Below are 16,892 nucleotides of genomic sequence, written 5' to 3' on the forward strand. Positions count from 1 at the left end.
TTACCGGGTTTAGTGAGTTGCCTTCAAGATCAATTCACCAATTCAATGAACTAGAAAATCAGTTTGTTAATCGTTTCCGCCACAATTGCAAGACGCCAAAGGATGTCGACTCACTTCGAACATCAAGCAACAACGTGGCGAAGTTACATACTTTTGTTACTAGGTTTTGAAGGCGCAGCAGATGTTCCGAAGTTTCGATGGGATGCTTCTTTTAAGCCTTTAAAAGAAGCATTATATTATGAAAGAGACGAAGTTCAACTTCATTGTAAGGGATCTTTACCACTCTCTAATTAAAGATGTCCCTTTAAAACTCGATACGATCGTATGTTAGGGCTGAACAACACATCCGTGATCGAGGAGAACCTATCGGGCGAAAAGCGACAAGGGGACAAAGATATTCGAGAGTAAAGATTTTTCTGAAAGCAAAAATTTTAAGCCGGGCGCAAGAACGATCGGATCAACAACATAACAATGGAAAGAATGACAATCGAGAAGCAAGTCAATTTCAATCGCGGATGGAAAAACTCTACCGAGCTAAAACTAACCCCGTCAATGCCAAGTACTCGGTATATATGAAGTTGAAAAGTGGGAATCTTCTTTCCCCGCCGTATCCACTTTCAAAAGATACCAAAGCGACAAGGGACAAAGCCTTGTGGTGTAAATTCCATAATGACTATGGCCATGAGACAGAACTTTGTCACTCTCTCCGGGGTCGGATTCAGAAATTAGTGGAGAAAGGACTTTTGAACGAATATCTTACGAAAAACTCTCAACAGGCAGTTGCTACAACTTATGAGCATGTCATTAATGTCTCCCATTCTCATGTTGAGTCTCTTTCCAAAAGTCAGAGTAAGAATCAAAAGCGTTTGAAAGTTAGTTATGTTGGTGAATTTAACCGTATCAACAAAGTCGATTTTGTCAAAGGAATCCAGACCGAGACTTCTGAAGAAGAGCCCATCCGATTCACTGATGATGATCTCCGTGGTGTATATCACCCTCACTATGACGCAGTTATAATTTCGTGTCTATAGGTGCTTCTCGTGTTCAACGGGTATGATGATCGACCACGCCAAATCCACTTCGCCATTTTCATGGGATGTTATTCTCGGATGCAACTTCGCGAGGGTATGATCATCGCCAAAGACAATCCTATCATCGGTTTTGATGGGACAACATCTTCATTTGTTGGAAGAATTACCTTACCAATCAAATTAATGAACAAAGAAGTTGAGCTCGATTTCTTATTGATGGACCGTCGATCCCACTATAACGCAATTTTGGGCAAAGATTGGATACATTCCATGGGGTCATAGTCTCCACATTTCATCGGTGTGTCAAGTTCCCATTCTCCGGCATATTTGCAAGGTTCAGTAGTGACCGGTATCTACCCATTCCTGTCATGACAAAGCAATGGATGACTATAAAAATCTGAAGTTCGAGGTAATACGATCCTTGCAAGTACCCCCTTGAAGTTAAAGTTACCAAGCCGGCGTGCCCTCCATCTATAATATTGAGGCTCATGTGCAAGGGGCCACGACAATGGATCGACTTTTGGAAGTGCAAGTAGGAGATTCAGCAGAAAAACCACTTTTATTTCACTGAACTTTCGAGTGTAGAACAACAAGAGTTGGTTTCCCTTTACAAATGAAATAAGCATATCTTCGGAAAAAATCGAGGAAATAGACCCTTCGAAGACCCATTTGCTGTCATAAACTTGACATTGATCCAAGTTTCGGGCCGGTTAAGCAAAACCAAGAAGAATGGCACCTGATCGAAGCTCAAAGTTAAAGAGGAGATTGATAAGCTACTTGCGGTTAACTTTATCCGACGAAGTTACTTACCCGAAATGGCTTGCTAATGTCGTAGCGGTGCCAAAAAGAACGGACAAACACTACACCGAAAAGACATTTACTAACGGTTATATCCGTTATTAATATTTTTACTAACGGTTATATCCGTTAGTTCTCACGCCACTCTCACTTAGGTTAACTTTAGTAAACGGATATAACCGTTCATCGATTAATAATATTAGTAACGGTTTATATCCGTTACTAAAATTATTTGTAACGGATAGCCAACAACTTCGTGGACCCGATTAAATTTGTCATTTGTAACGGATATAAGTGTTAGTCAAGTTTGGCGCCAGGTTTCTAGCGGAAAATAATTTGTTTCTCACGGATATAACCGTTAGTAATGGATGTGGTCACTTGTTTACTAACTATTATTTGTAACGGATATATCCGTTAGTAAACTGTAGCCACTAAATAAAAAAAAAATCCCGGTCAAATAATATCCAATACAAATTTGGTCAAATAATGTCGATGAGTAGAAGCGTAACTATGTGACTGACTTCTCATACTTATATACAATGATATGATGAGTACAAAATTTTCACCGGTTTTCAAGGCGGAAAAGGAGCTCCCAAAGCCTTCCGAGAGTGGGTGGACATGAATGTACTAAGTCGAGACTATGGAGAAGCAAATTGATTATCGGACCCTCTCCTTCGCCATCGACGCTTCTTCCTAATTCTACAGATCTGAAAAGCTTCAAGAGTGGTGATTCTTTATCGATGCTATAGGTACCCGGGCCATGTATCGGGGGCCATGTATGACCAAGGTCTAACACAACACAATCTTAACAATAGAAAATCTTTGGACCCCAAGAATACAGATATAAGAAAGAGGGCACCAAAAGATAGAGAACCCAAAGCACAAGTTCTCATCTATAGCCATCTTCACCACTTAGTGACAATGAGAATAGAAGGAAATAACTCAAGATTCTTCTCTAGGGTATATACATATGGCAATTTGACTAAGCTTCGACAAGAAAAGGAACTTGATCCAATTGATTTTAAATGATAACCGAAGCTGCAAACAATTAAGCACAAAATTAGAACAACGTTCTTTATCTAGAGGCCCACCACAATAACTATTTAACATCACCTCATTGAAAGACAAAATGCATCAAGTATCACTTTAAACAATATAAAATGGAAAGTGAAAGGCAAAACTGAAACTAGCTAATTTACAAAGACACTGCACCTAGTCACCTACAAGTGTACAAATACGCTATCCTAAAATAGCATGTCAATCACAACATCATAGATAAAATCAAGGCAAGAGATGAACAGATGCATACTTCCAAGTCCCCATACTACATCAACACTACTAGGACTCAAATTTTAGATCTGCGGTCCAATTTAAATATGAGGTATCCAAACATATGGGTTGTCAATGCAATACAAAAGGTTCGCAAGGTTTGGAAAAAGATTTGCAAAGCAGCCCAAGAATATATTATCAAGAAAATCAAATCATTTAGATTTCAAACCTTTGAAGCCTCAATCTCAGTAATCAGCATCATCATATAGAGGCCCACCAATAAAGAAACCATCCGTTCGGTTATGTCGTTTCCAAAGACTAATTCACCTTTTCTCGCAGAGGAGTGTCGCCACTATTATCTGCGTAGTTACAACCACTATACCATAACAAACTATTATTAACAGTTAGAAACCGTTACAAAAATTATTTGTAACGGTTTTTTTGCGTGAGTAATACGGTGTTGCAAATTTGTTAAATTTTTTTGTAACGCTTATAAACCATTACAAACGGTAATTTTAGTAACGGTTCCAGAGCGTTACTGAAATTATTTATAACGGTTTTTCAAAAGTTGATGTGTTACTTTATAAATTGCTTAGCAACGGTTCCATAAGGTATTGTAACAGTTTCTAGCCAAGTAGGTAGGTGGTAAAATTTGACAAAAAAAAAATGTTCCCTATACCCTAGGGGAGTACCTGAACCTACCTTAATTTGCATACTTGCATTGAATGTAATCCAAAATCAAGTATCACAGTTTTTTAAGGAACTCCACTCAAGCAAAATTGATTTACAACAATATATAAAACATAACAAGATTCCAAGTACATTTAAAAAATAAAGCAAGTTTACAAAAGCGCAATGCGCTAGCTAGTACGACTATGGTAATTGACTTTCTTAAACATCTTTGAACATCAAACTTTTATACAATCACAGCTAAGGAAGAATCTAGCCTTAAGATCGTTGAGAATGACTTCTTCCCACCAGCACCTGGACCCAGCTTCAACAGTACATACCTTGTTATTCACCACCCCATGTACACATGGTTACTATCTTGTACATGGAAGCACGAGGATACGCATACATGAGCTAGAACAAGAAGGCCTCTTCTCATTTCTCTAATAACACAACATGATATTTGATTGAATTGTAGTGAATAAAGAATAAGGAATACTTAATTAGCTTATGAATAACCATCGAATAGTATATGTCAAAGAAAAGTAAGTCTAAAACCAATTGTAGACTATAAAATAAGTAAGGGAAAGTGAAGTAGTGAAGTAATATAAAATTAAAAGTAGAACTTGGTACCTTTAACAAATGCAAGCTCAAGCCCTACACCAGAACTTGGTCCTCCAAGGGAATGATTTCGTTCATAATTTTCAAACAAAGTAGCAAATAATTCGAGCTACGTGGCTGATCCCTTACCTTGAATCACCCTCAAGCAAGAGAGAAACCGATAAGAACCATGTTCTTGACTGATGAATATCAACTATATCAACTTTAATAGAACATAAAATAAAGAACAACATGTAGTTGCACAACATATACCAAGAAGCTAGTTTAGATAACAACGAAATTGAAGAAGAGCAATCGAACTTGATCGAATACTTACATATGAATGACGGCAAAACTTAAGCAACATACTCCGAGTACCCTTTTGTGTAGGCTTGCACCTTTCCTTAAGCAACTTACATGATTCTTCTGCACAGAATTTCAATGGAAACGGTTTTGGGGTTGGAGGTCAATCAATGAATCAAACTATATATAAATAATACTTTTCATGTGATTTCTCATTAAAGTTATCACAAAACAAAGTTAATATAAAAGGACTAAGAATTGGAATATACCTTCTCAGCTTGGATCCCAATCAAACATTAATGACTTCATAATCAGATAATCGTGACAAGCCAACAATTAATCGAGCTAGCACACCCATGCTGAATGGATTTAGTGATTCTTTGAAGATGCATCACAACTTACAATCAGGAGCAAACATGAGGAGTCGTAAGATCATATCGAAAAGAAACCCTACAAAAAAGGGAACATAATTCATCCAAAAAAAAATTATAAGTGTAAAGTTGTTGTACTAGAATACACAGAGACCAGTAAACTAAGTAATGGCAGAAAAAGATGGTAAATGATGATAACAAATTCTAAAATATATAATACAGCTACAAAAGCAAAATTAGTCAAAATAGAACCAACATTGTACCAAACAAAGTAAATATAAATTAAACCACTTTGGTACGTGTTTTGTCTGATTAAGAGATGAAAATGAAATTTGTATGAAAAATTAAAGCTTCTCAGACCTGGGTGTCCTTATGGGACCCTTCTATAGCTTATGACAACTTTAATGCATTAACCAAAGTGTAATAAAATCAAACTGAGATACCACAGGCTTCAATACTAATGGCAGGCTGGCAGTTGAAAGAACTAATCTTGTGATGAGGGTTGAGGTAGTTAAAGAGTACATGCATAAAATATAATATTGTGGTGAGGGTTATTGAGGTAGTTAAAGAGTACATGCATATAATATATTATGGTCTAATAAAAAAGAATAAAATAAGAGGGGCGAGAAAACTTATATGCTATTACGATAATGGAAGGCACTAAGAGGTTAGATTTCATTAATAGTTAGACATACTTCTGCTTTTGCATGACTGAAAGTTGTTTTGGGATAGAGTCACAACATCGTTCTACTTAAGTCATAACAAGACGAAAGGTTCAGCTCCACAGAAAGTCCATCAGCTTGTTTCAAAAATAAGCAAGAAGAACGTATCAATATCTGGATGAAGAAACAATTTTGTTAAATTAATCTGTAAAACACACAATGGTAGGCAAGAACGAGCATAACGCTAAATAAGAAATTGTTGTGTTATACAGGCAAACAGAAGTATAGCCTCTGATGGACAGGCCAAGAACAAAGCAAGCGAGTACAAGCTTTATTTCCTTTTAATTTGAGAAAAGTTGATTATATGACCATCTATTACTTTTCGACATTCCAACAAGAAAAGAATACAAAATGAAGAGTTCTAAGCAAAGGCAGCAATATAAGTCCAACTAGAAGAAAGAGCTACCAAATGCAAAGTGAAAACCCAAGGCAAAACGCCAATTGACCAACAAAAGCTTAGGAAACATAACTTTAAAAAGCTTTCCTAATATTGAGTACTCTGTAGAGAGTTACATGCAAAGTTTAGCAGTTGTTGTCAATAAAAAAAGACTAAAATGTAGACTGCGCCTGCTACACGCAAAATTCCTAGACAATAGTTAGGAAATTTTGATAATGAGAAAAGTTCCACACACCATCCTCATAATACAACACTCACCTTCGCTATCACCATCTTAATAACATCTCTACCGCATGCACTAGAAATTAACCCCTCATTTTCAAAGTATTGAGGTACTGAATGAATTTAAAGTGCAAACCCAATTCATAGACTCCCACATACCAGTTTAAATTTTATACCACAAAGACCTAACTAAAAAATTGAAATTGGAAAATCGAAATTTCTTATTGTAAACACTAATTCACTCTCGACGATCCTCTCAAAACCCTAAGTATGAAAAAAGGAGATAATTTAAATAAAAGGAAGACGAGAAGATCATACCTAGAACCCGCGATTTCTCCATCCCATAACCAAATGAAGAAGAGAAGAGAGAAGGCCAGAAAGGAGAAAGAACCTTCTATCGAAGATGAAGAGATGATGGTTTGTGCTCCCTTCTTCACCCAAGCTCTCCCTTGCGTAGGCGTTGCTGCTCTTTCTGAAACTGATGAGAGTTCGAGATCGATGAATTTATTGGATCTATGTCATTTCCTTTCTATTTTTTTTTTGTTTTAATTGTTTCCAGCGGAAAGTGAGTGTTATTATACCGTGAGCAAATAAACAAACAGTAATTTTATATATTTACAAACGGAAAAGAATGATTCCTTACGCTTGTCTACTGTTAGCAAATAACTAACGGTTATAAAACATTAGAAAGTGGAAATTGTGTGCGTTAGTAAATCACCCAAATGGTGTAGTGAACTCTTATATCAACACCAGAAATCGGTGGAGAAACTGAACCCTCGATATACAATCCCGATCGACCAGAAAAGGGCAGAATCTTTTCTTGACAACCATCAATTGTAACTGAAACCTAGAAAAGAAAAGGTAGTAAATACCATGTTATAGCAACAGCCCACAGATAAGAACAGAGTTCATATTGCTCAAGGAATCATTTTGTACCTCGTGGCGTTAAGATGGCCCTTTCTTCCAGTCTTGTCACCTTTCAACTTCATCTGCAATATGGTTGGCATATTGCCAAGTTAATCAAATAATTTTGCTAAAAATGCTTAATCATATAACTTGTGGAGCGTCCTTATCAATATACCATATTAAGATGCAGCGTTTTACCTTGTAATTATTCTTGTGCACATTAAAACCAAGAGGTTTGGCAGCTTCCTCTATTTTAGACATTATTTCATTTGCAGGGCGCTGAGAAGTAAAACGTGTTTCTCGGCTGACGAGACCCTATAGTTGGAAGGTGTAAACAAACGATTACAAAGGAGCATTCATTAGTCAGTCCGAAAAATGAAATTTTTAGGAGATAAATTGCAAAGGGAAACAGTCATGCTGCTGGTTGTTTTGACCAGTGGCTGGTGAACATAATCATACTCTTACAGTTACAATAACACCACTGAGCACGAGAAATAAAAAAAAAAACAAAGCATAAGGGCTCAATTCATCAGAAATTAGTGATCATACCTTTGAGTCGTTAAATACAGCAACAACATCATCGAGGCTTACGTCTTCTCCTTGTTCAAAGTCTGGTGGTCTATACCCTTTCTTAAACCATTCATTTTCTAGTATGTCGGGGATTGTAATTCTCTGGGGAACATAAAAGGTGTAACATTATAGAAAAGCCAAACACATCAAATCTACGATCTGATTTCAAGACAAAAAACGAGCTCAAAGATTGGGCTTGGGGTCAAGTTTAACTATAAAACCACTAGCGTGGAAGAAGCTTTCTCGAGAGTGGAGACAACTTACATAAGAGGATTGGGGTCAAGGATGCGCTTTAATTAGGTTTTCTTTATTTGGGACGAAAACCATGAAGGACACGTAAAATCAGCCTTGTTGATCAGTAGTTTCAAAGTGAACTAGATCATGCAACACTTCTCTCGATCAAATATTAATATTGAATTAGGAAGGAAATCATATTTAAGTAGTCACCTTTCTGTATGCGAGATATTAGATTTGACTCACAAAAGGCAAGTAGCGAGCCATAAGAACAAAAAGAATCACTCCACAGGACCATATATCCGCTGTTGTTCCATCATAACCTTAATCATTAAGAACCTAATATAAGAAAAACACCGGAAAAATACAAACTGTCATAAGATGCAATAGTGAAAACCAATTCATGATTAAACAGCATAGAACCAGAAAAATACCTCTTGAGCAACATAATTTAGTGTCCCACAAGCAGTGTGAAGTAGGCCATCTGCCTACAGTAAATTAAAGAGGTTTGCTCTTAGTTTATCATTATCTACCAATAAGCACAAAACAAGTATTTATGAAGGAAGAAAGGAGGAGAATGGATTAACTTTGGAGCCTCCAACTCAAAAGTCAAAACCAATAGGCAAGGGGTGGAGTGGCCCCAAGATCTTGGGGCCAGTCTCCTAATAAAAGTAGTGCTACAATAAACTGACAGTTTGAAAAGTTGATCGGTAAATAAATTATATAATCCTTTCATTTGGAACGAACTTTTGCAACCTACTGAAGAGAAAACCGAATCCTAAAACCTGGACAGTTTCTGCATTTTCAAAGCATTAATGTTTGTAATACTATTTCACCTCCTATACAAGCATATAACCTACTAATGACTAACCCATCAAACTGTTTTACGTCCCTATCAATAAATAATGCCAAGTAGTAACAAAAACGAATCGATACTAAAGGAACTCGTAGTAACTATTGTTCTGGCTCAAGAAAGCATTAGATTGACACATCAAAAGGTCTCTGGTACTTAACAAGAACAGTGTCATCATTTGAAATTTTTTGAGCAGATCACTTACCTAGTTAGTGGTTGTGCCTCACAATGGAGCAGAAAGGGAGGGTCTTGAGGGCAGAGAGGTGGTGGAGAATTTACAACATTTGGCTCGAGGTGAAGCCCAATCCATCCAAATTTTATTGCTATGAGAGATTCCAGTTTGCGGTAATGTCTTGTTGTTGTCCCTAATCTTCTTTCCCTGCAGAAGTACATCAACACGAGACCTCCCCAAGTAAAAGCGAGCTTACCGCTTCCATTACTGTCCTCTATAAACAAATAACATGCCAACAAAGACACAATTAAAAACAGCAGAGATGGATACTTTTTTAAATAAAAAAATCAACCAAGTTGGACAAGAAAGCTAGTTATTTGGGACAAAGACCGCCATGAGAATGTCCAAACCACAATACTAAAATAGGAAGCTCAGATACCTTCAAATGAACCAACAGTTGCACTTTCCGAATCTCGATAAAGAGTTCGTATCTTGAAGGACTTGATAATTGAGCTTCACCGAGATAAGGAAGATAAGTGCATGTAAGAACTCCTTAAATGTCGGCCAATATCATTCAAGGACACATAATCAATTTCTATTACCATGAGAATCTTTGACCGGGAGGACGAGTCTTGAGCAGCCACCGAACATGAAGCCCCACTTGCTGCAAAACAAACAATGATCTTCAAGAAAACATTGCACAAAGGCGTAAACAGCTTAAACAAAGTCGATAACATGGTCAAATATAGACCTCCATTTGTTGTTCCTCCAAAATAGAGTTCATTATCCTTGACCTTCTTGAACGAACTAGAATTTCCTTCACTAATGATCCCTCGTAGGATGTGGACACTCGAGCTTTGCTCATATAGCCTCCTTTTCTTAAAAGGATAGCTCCTTTGAGACCTTTGGCGCGTGTAACAAGTTTTCCTTCAAGGAAAACAGGCTTCATGTCCCCATCTATAAAATAAGAGAACCCCCAATTAAAATGTGATCATTGAATTAAGATTTAACAAAATACCAACTCAACGGGGGATACCGATATAAATAAACCGAAAGAAGCTTACCACTATTAAAAAGATCCCCATCTTTCAATTTCGGGCAACTTTCCAAGATCCGGATGCCAACAGCTTTATCCTGCGGTCACCAATACGCGGTGGTGCCCTAAAAGTCTTCAAAGTCACGGTGCTAGGTTGGGTGCACCCGTAAGAAGTTTTCGCCATCATCTTTACTAACTAATTTTACATCATCATGGTACCTAGGAAAAGGACCATGAAGAATGGGGTCGGTGCACAAAGGCACCTTCACACTACTATCGAACTTACAAGTGCGGGGGTTTAGTATCTAAATCCATTGGGTACTCGTGAATCGCACGCGTGTCGCACATTACCATTTGGTAAGGTACCAATCTTTTGCGCCTCAGCTCAACTTCCCGCTTTGTAGGATTCAAAGACATCCCGCAGAACATCTCTTTGTTTTTTGTCGGTAACCTTCCCGATTTCTTTTCTGCTTTTCACAAACACCTTCTTCAAGCAAATACCATTATCCGAACGCGATCCTTATTGCTACCTTGCAAGCCAAATTCAGAAGCAAAAACACTCTCATCGAGCTTCCTTGATCACGGGGTTCTAGTTTTAGTGGTTTCTCTTCATCTAGCAATTCCTTCTTAATGGTATCTTTGACAATTGTGGGTTGAACTCTACCGTAAGATACATTACTTGAAGCAGAGTACTTTCCCTCTCTTGCAATAACTTTTCGGGGATACATTACTAGAAATAGGAGTACTTTCTCTCTCTTGCAATAAGTTTCCAGCCTACAGTAGCAAAAACAACTCAAATGCACACATACTATTGTCTTCAACTTTCTTTTTATAAGAACGCGTTTTCTCCGAAACCGTAAAATACAAATTAGAAGTTGAACCATTTTCATATTTGGTAAAATTAGGAAGACATACAAAAATGGTAGGAGTATTTACCCGAAATGATCTAGAAGCTTTGGGTATTGTAGGCACCGAAAGCCATTATATCCATAATCTAGCCTTTTCTCAGTATCACCATATCTTACAAACATATACCATATAATGATTCAACACCTAACGTAGAACCAAATTTCTTCAAAGACGATTCACGGTCTACAAAATTGAAAGACAGATCATTAATTCAAAAACCCTCAACTAAAATGATCAAACGGACAAGATGATAATGTGCTTGTCACATTACAAATGACCATAATTCCAATCATAAAAAGCATTGAAACAAAGGAGAAAGAAATGTGCTCCAACTTATGGTGATACTAAGGAGAAAGAAATGCATAACTAACAACAATTCTCTCTAAAATAAAATGCCTTCACTTGATAAAAAAGAATATTATATAGATTCCACTACAAGTAGAAGCCTATTGAAGATCTCAGATGACACCCAATTACTCCATTTACTCATGCACACAGATTCCCACCACATGCAAGTAAATTTGGAAAATAAAATTTCAACGCCCATAAGTTGGAAAGAGAAACCCACACAGGATTTACAAAGATTCGGTTACTTGCCGGATGTGAAGAGAGATTAATACTCAATAGACCATGAATTGAATCCAAGTATGAGAATTCCTTAACAGATAAGATGAAAGACCGGAACCCACAATCCACCCATCCCCATAAAATCAAATTCTCAAAATGACAAAACAGATCTTACATTTTACAAGTTGTGAGAATTAGCTTGGGATTATCACACCGAGTTGAGTTTGATAATATCTCTCTCTCTTATCTACAATTTCTGTAAAAACCAAACAACAGAATTAATAAACCAACTATAATAATAATATATATTTTTTTTAAAACACACTACCATAAATATAACATATCGGAGTCAAACAAAAAACCACTCACAAATCTCTAAACAGAAAAAAACTTTTTGAATTTTTTTTACTTGAGATCAAAAAGAATTTTCTACTGCTAAAGGAACTCGTAGTAACTAAAGGAACTTCTCTTAAACTTTTCTGGCTCAAGAAAGTGAGTGAAAGGATCATCGCGTGTTCATTGGTTCATTGTGCAGTGCAGTCTCGCGATACCGAAACCATAAGGAAGGTATGTACTAGTTACGTACTGTTTTCATATACTAGAAAAGCCAAAATAATAATAAAAAGAAAAACAGATAGAAGGATAGTATGTACCAAGATAATGTTAAGATAATCATAAGTAGCAACAATGGAGTTCCAACATTATGAACCTTGCATGCATCAAACAATTACACAATCATTAGTGGCAAATAAAAGTAAAAACTTCAAATTAAAATAGCTAATGGAAAGAAGAAGGAAAAAAACTAACCAGGCTTACGATCCCCGGCCGACTACTAATTGCTCCAAGCATCTCATCATCTCTATCCATGTTGCCATCTGCGCACTTAAACTTAAATACACGGAAGGCCTTGATTTCTTTACAACAAGGCAAGTCAAGACATAAAACTAATAAAAAGAATTGACATCTATGTACAATTAAGATTCTAAGTCATGATAACACTAACAGTTCCAAGTCATGGCAACCACAACTACATCAAAGTTTAACGCCATATTTGTTTCTTAAGTTTCCAAACTAAAGCACAAAAACCAAAAAGTAGAGCAATCCAAAAAAGATCTAAAACCTACAAACAACGCAATCATACTTCAATCGCCCATCAAGCCAAGCTATATACCCTCCTTCAACCCACGCGTTCAAAGTTGCATTACCATCTTGTGGACCGTCATAAACAGCAAAGATCGGAACCAATACTTCATCAATATACACTCTTCTCTCTCCACCAACCAAATTCTGCCATGACAAATTGTTGCACCAACATCAACGGACCCCTTAGCAACTTCGCGCACCAAACTTATCTAGTAATGTGACTCTAGGTCGCTGCAAGCCGACCCAAAAAGCGGGGGGTCAAGTTCTGAGGAGTTGTTGAAGAATGCCGTTGAGCAGAATTTGAACCAAGTTCAGTTCTAGGTGTAGTCACACCCATATGTGCTTCGGCATTGGCTGTCACATTATTGCATAGTTGTTGTTGAATGAGAACCTGCGATGGAGTAGATGATGCAAGGATATTTTTTATGTGTGGATCAAGAATTAACAACTCTAACCATTACCACTAATTGCAAAGAAAAAATTGACCTTGAGCATTGATTTGACCTCAGACATGTCTCCATCGACCTTTGATTTCAATGAAGCCATGTCGGCCTCGACCTTTGCAACTGATGTAGTGGCCATTTGGTTGATTAAATCATTTGCCACAGCAGCATGTTGTAGTAGCTTTACGGTAATATTAGAACCAACTCCACGGACCGCGGTTCTTCTTTTCCTTGCCAAGTACTTCAGTCAACGATCGGAGTCGATGTCTTCGTGTTAGTCTCTCCACTCGCTAGTCTTCTTTCTGAATCGCTTTCACTTGATCCCCGCAATATATATATTTTTTAAAATCAAATCAAATATCTAAAAATATATCCGATAGCAATCAAAAACTACATTTAGTTAATAGAAAGAAACAAAATTTCTACTCACATATTTTTCCCGAGCACTTGCCAAAATTGAACCATCACGGCGTTCCACGCCCTTGCACCGATCATCTACCCGAGTCCTTTTGCTTGAGGGTTTTGTTCTTGCTACAAGCAAATAATCAATGCTTAGTAATAGTGCTAAAGAAAGACAACTAAAAGAAAATATATTAGTCACTAGCATAGTTAATTGTTTTGCAAATTTTATACATGATCAAACGATATTTTTATTTCAAAAGTGATACGTACCAGCTCCTTATGTATTTGGGAGAAGGTTTTCCTCCCATTAGTAGTACCAATATCATTCATTGCCCTATTGTTTGCATTTTTTGCATTTCTGTCCTTTTACTTTAGGTTGAAGCTCATAGTCAACAAAATCAACCCAAAGAGTTGGATTAACACCAGGTGGGCAGTTTGCCTTAGCTGCTTCAATGCTTTCAGTGTTTGCCAAGAACTTTGACCGATACGTCGCTTTCACAGTCCTAAGTTTTTTAGGATAATTTGTCTCAACCCATGGACGAAAGCGAAAAAAATGGATACATTAAATTCATATTCCTTCTGCCATGAGTAAAGTGATTGATAAGAAACAATATGGTGAGATATAGATTAAAGAAAGGTAGAGTTGACCAAAAACAATACAAAAAAAAAACCCGTCAAGGCTTTCCAAATAGCATCCTTAAAGCCATCTTTCACTAGTCGCCAATCTTTAGTGTTGATCGGGATATGAAGCCTCACTTCATTCCCCTATTGCAGTCTTGAAGTTGCTTGCATTTGGTCCAACAATTTGGCCATTAGACCACACCTCAACAAGCAACTTCCCGAAGGACCTCTTAATTGTGCGCTTTGGATGACCGAGAACTACATTCAATTGGGAAAGATGCATCCGATGCGCTTTGCAAAGGTGTATTTCTATTACCCCGACTCCATTATTCAAAACAACCTAACAATTCCCAACAATTGAAAACATATTATCAAGGATTTCATAACACTTCAAATATGACATATAACAAACAATTATTAAGATCTTAAAAATGTAGAATAGATCAAGTAAAAAGAAAATAAGAAAAAATAAAGGAAGAGCACGTACTATCAAATTAACCAGGATATCAAAATATTAGCATCCAAATCTAGTACATAATCATCAAAAGAGAAAACTAGTATTTTGAACATGTTTTCAAAATTACAAGTACACACACAACAATCATCGACGTGGTTCTAACAATGATCTCAAATTAGGTTGCTGTGCAAGAGTAGATTGAAAGTCTTCTGGTACTTCTAGCTGGTCCACTTGACTAGTCATTCGCCTTGGTGAATGTATGACCACCCACCAATCAAGATTTTTTAGATCTCTCGAATAGAACACTTGATGGGCTTCTTTGGCGCAAATGGCCGGCTCATCTAACATTTTGTCAGAGCTCTTGAGCCGATTAAAATTTACCATCAACAAGTTAGAGTCTGGGCATAGCTTACAGCCATTGGTCTTATCTTCCACTCTAACCCAAATACAATAAAACACCACTTCCTTGAAATTTGTGTAATCCACCTCTAGTATTTGTTTGATGACCCCATACCACATAGCAGATGCATCGATAGGATTTTTATCTTTCCTACTTGATGTGAATGTAGTAATTGCACTCATGCAAACACCACTGTCTTGAGTAAGAACGGTCTCATCGTGGAGACTTAGTAGAAAATAAATAACCATTAACGGATACTTTCGAAAACTTTTAGCTTTGAACAATGGCCCTCTAGCAAAAGAACCACAATTCAGATGAAGTGTCATCATTCTCCAAAGAACTACACAAAGAAAACATAACACAATTCAAAAAGTGTAAATAATAACATAAAAAATCGTATCTTCCTATCTCCATTAACTAATACCTTATTATATAACCAAATCGATAAAATCTGTTTGTATCTCTACTGCCTTTGCTATCCCTTTCCTATTGCCTCGGAATTAGATTGCAAAGACTCACGATAATCACTAAAATTTAACCAAAAAAGTTAGTATATATATCTGTCAATTTATTACGGGAAAATAGACACACATGCGAAGAACTAACACCTGTAGTGATCGTCAAGTCCATCGACTTCCAACCGAAAAAGTAGCCATCTACGGATTTGTACAAATTGCTCCGAAGACAAAATCACATCTTTACCTCCAAGCACAGGCCCCTCATCAATATATTCATCATTTTCATCTAGAAACACTTCACCAAAGAGTGCTTTTGTGATTTTTGTCTCGTGGATTTGGAATGTACTCCATTGCATACCTAACAGACTCAGAAACAAGATACGACTCTGCAATCGATCCTTCAACAAATCGTTTGTTACTAGGTATATCTTTGCACTCCTTCATCGACCTATTTAAGCGATAAACCCATGAATGCATTTATTAATTTTATTTAAAACCGAGACAAAAACAATGGGGATTGAAAGAAGCATAATTTACCTCTCAAACGGATACATCCAACGATCTCTAGCTGGTCCACACATCAATGCCTCGTCAGCTAGATGCACAACAAGGTGGATGCTAATATCAAAAAATGATGGTGGAAAGTACTTTTCCAACACGCACAATGCCTTTGCAACCATGTATTTGGCATCTTGGATTTCTTTTCAATTACAACTTTCGAACATAATATGTTAAAAAATAAGCTTATCCGGTGAAGAGCTCTCCGCAAAATCGGGGATGAGATGGAAAAGCATGTTGAAGTAGCACGGGCAAAAGATATTGCATAATCACATGATAGTCATGTGATTTCATTACGAAACAAACAAGGTGGATCAAGACCGACGATGTTACTTTCAGATTAGATGAAAACCCGATGGGAGCTTCAAAATTTTAAAGTTTTAAGAAAATTCATCTTCTCCGCTTTATCTAGAATGAACGGTCTTTGTAGGTTTAACTTGTTTCCCACTTGCGGCGGGTCAGTTTGCATCCACTGATTTCGGTGTATGCCAAGTTCCCTCATATCCTCTCGCACCGGTCGAGATCCTTTGATTTGTCTTTCTTACTAAGGATCGTGGTCGGTATGTGCTCAGAACATTTTCTTTTCGTGTGCATCACATCAATAACATGACGAACTTTATGGTGAATCCAGTAAACAAGGAAAAACAATATGGACTTTCTGTACCATGCCAATGTAACTACATTACCCTCATTGTCGTTAACCACATTTTGACCGCCTCTCTTCCGCTTCTTACCAGGTTTATACTTCACATAACTCAACGCTTGCAAAAGTGCATCACCA

General features: G+C 37.1%; 1 long non-coding RNA gene and 1 pseudogene across 2 annotated transcripts; both read right to left on the minus strand.

The window, feature by feature from the left end:
• Nucleotides 1-4,592: 4,592 nt before the first annotated feature.
• Nucleotides 4,593-6,938, minus strand: LOC147476844 (uncharacterized). Of its 2 annotated transcripts, XR_015208474.1 has the most exons (4): nucleotides 6,701-6,938; nucleotides 5,737-5,840; nucleotides 4,940-5,120; nucleotides 4,596-4,793 (listed from the first exon to the last, which is right to left on the minus strand). It is a non-coding gene; the product is annotated as an uncharacterized LOC147476844 (long non-coding RNA). The 2 variants fall into 2 exon arrangements; XR_015208473.1 differs by lacking the exon at nucleotides 6,701-6,938 and having other exon boundaries at nucleotides 4,593-4,793; nucleotides 5,737-6,622.
• A 7,901-nt stretch (nucleotides 6,939-14,839) lies between these two features.
• Nucleotides 14,840-16,405, minus strand: LOC147476845 (uncharacterized; annotated as a pseudogene).
• Between the last annotated feature and the right edge of the window lie 487 nt (nucleotides 16,406-16,892).

The sequence above is a fragment of the Coptis chinensis genome, chromosome 9 (genome assembly GCF_015680905.1).
Source record: "Coptis chinensis isolate HL-2020 chromosome 9, ASM1568090v1, whole genome shotgun sequence".
NCBI classification, from domain to species: domain Eukaryota; kingdom Viridiplantae; phylum Streptophyta; class Magnoliopsida; order Ranunculales; family Ranunculaceae; genus Coptis; species Coptis chinensis.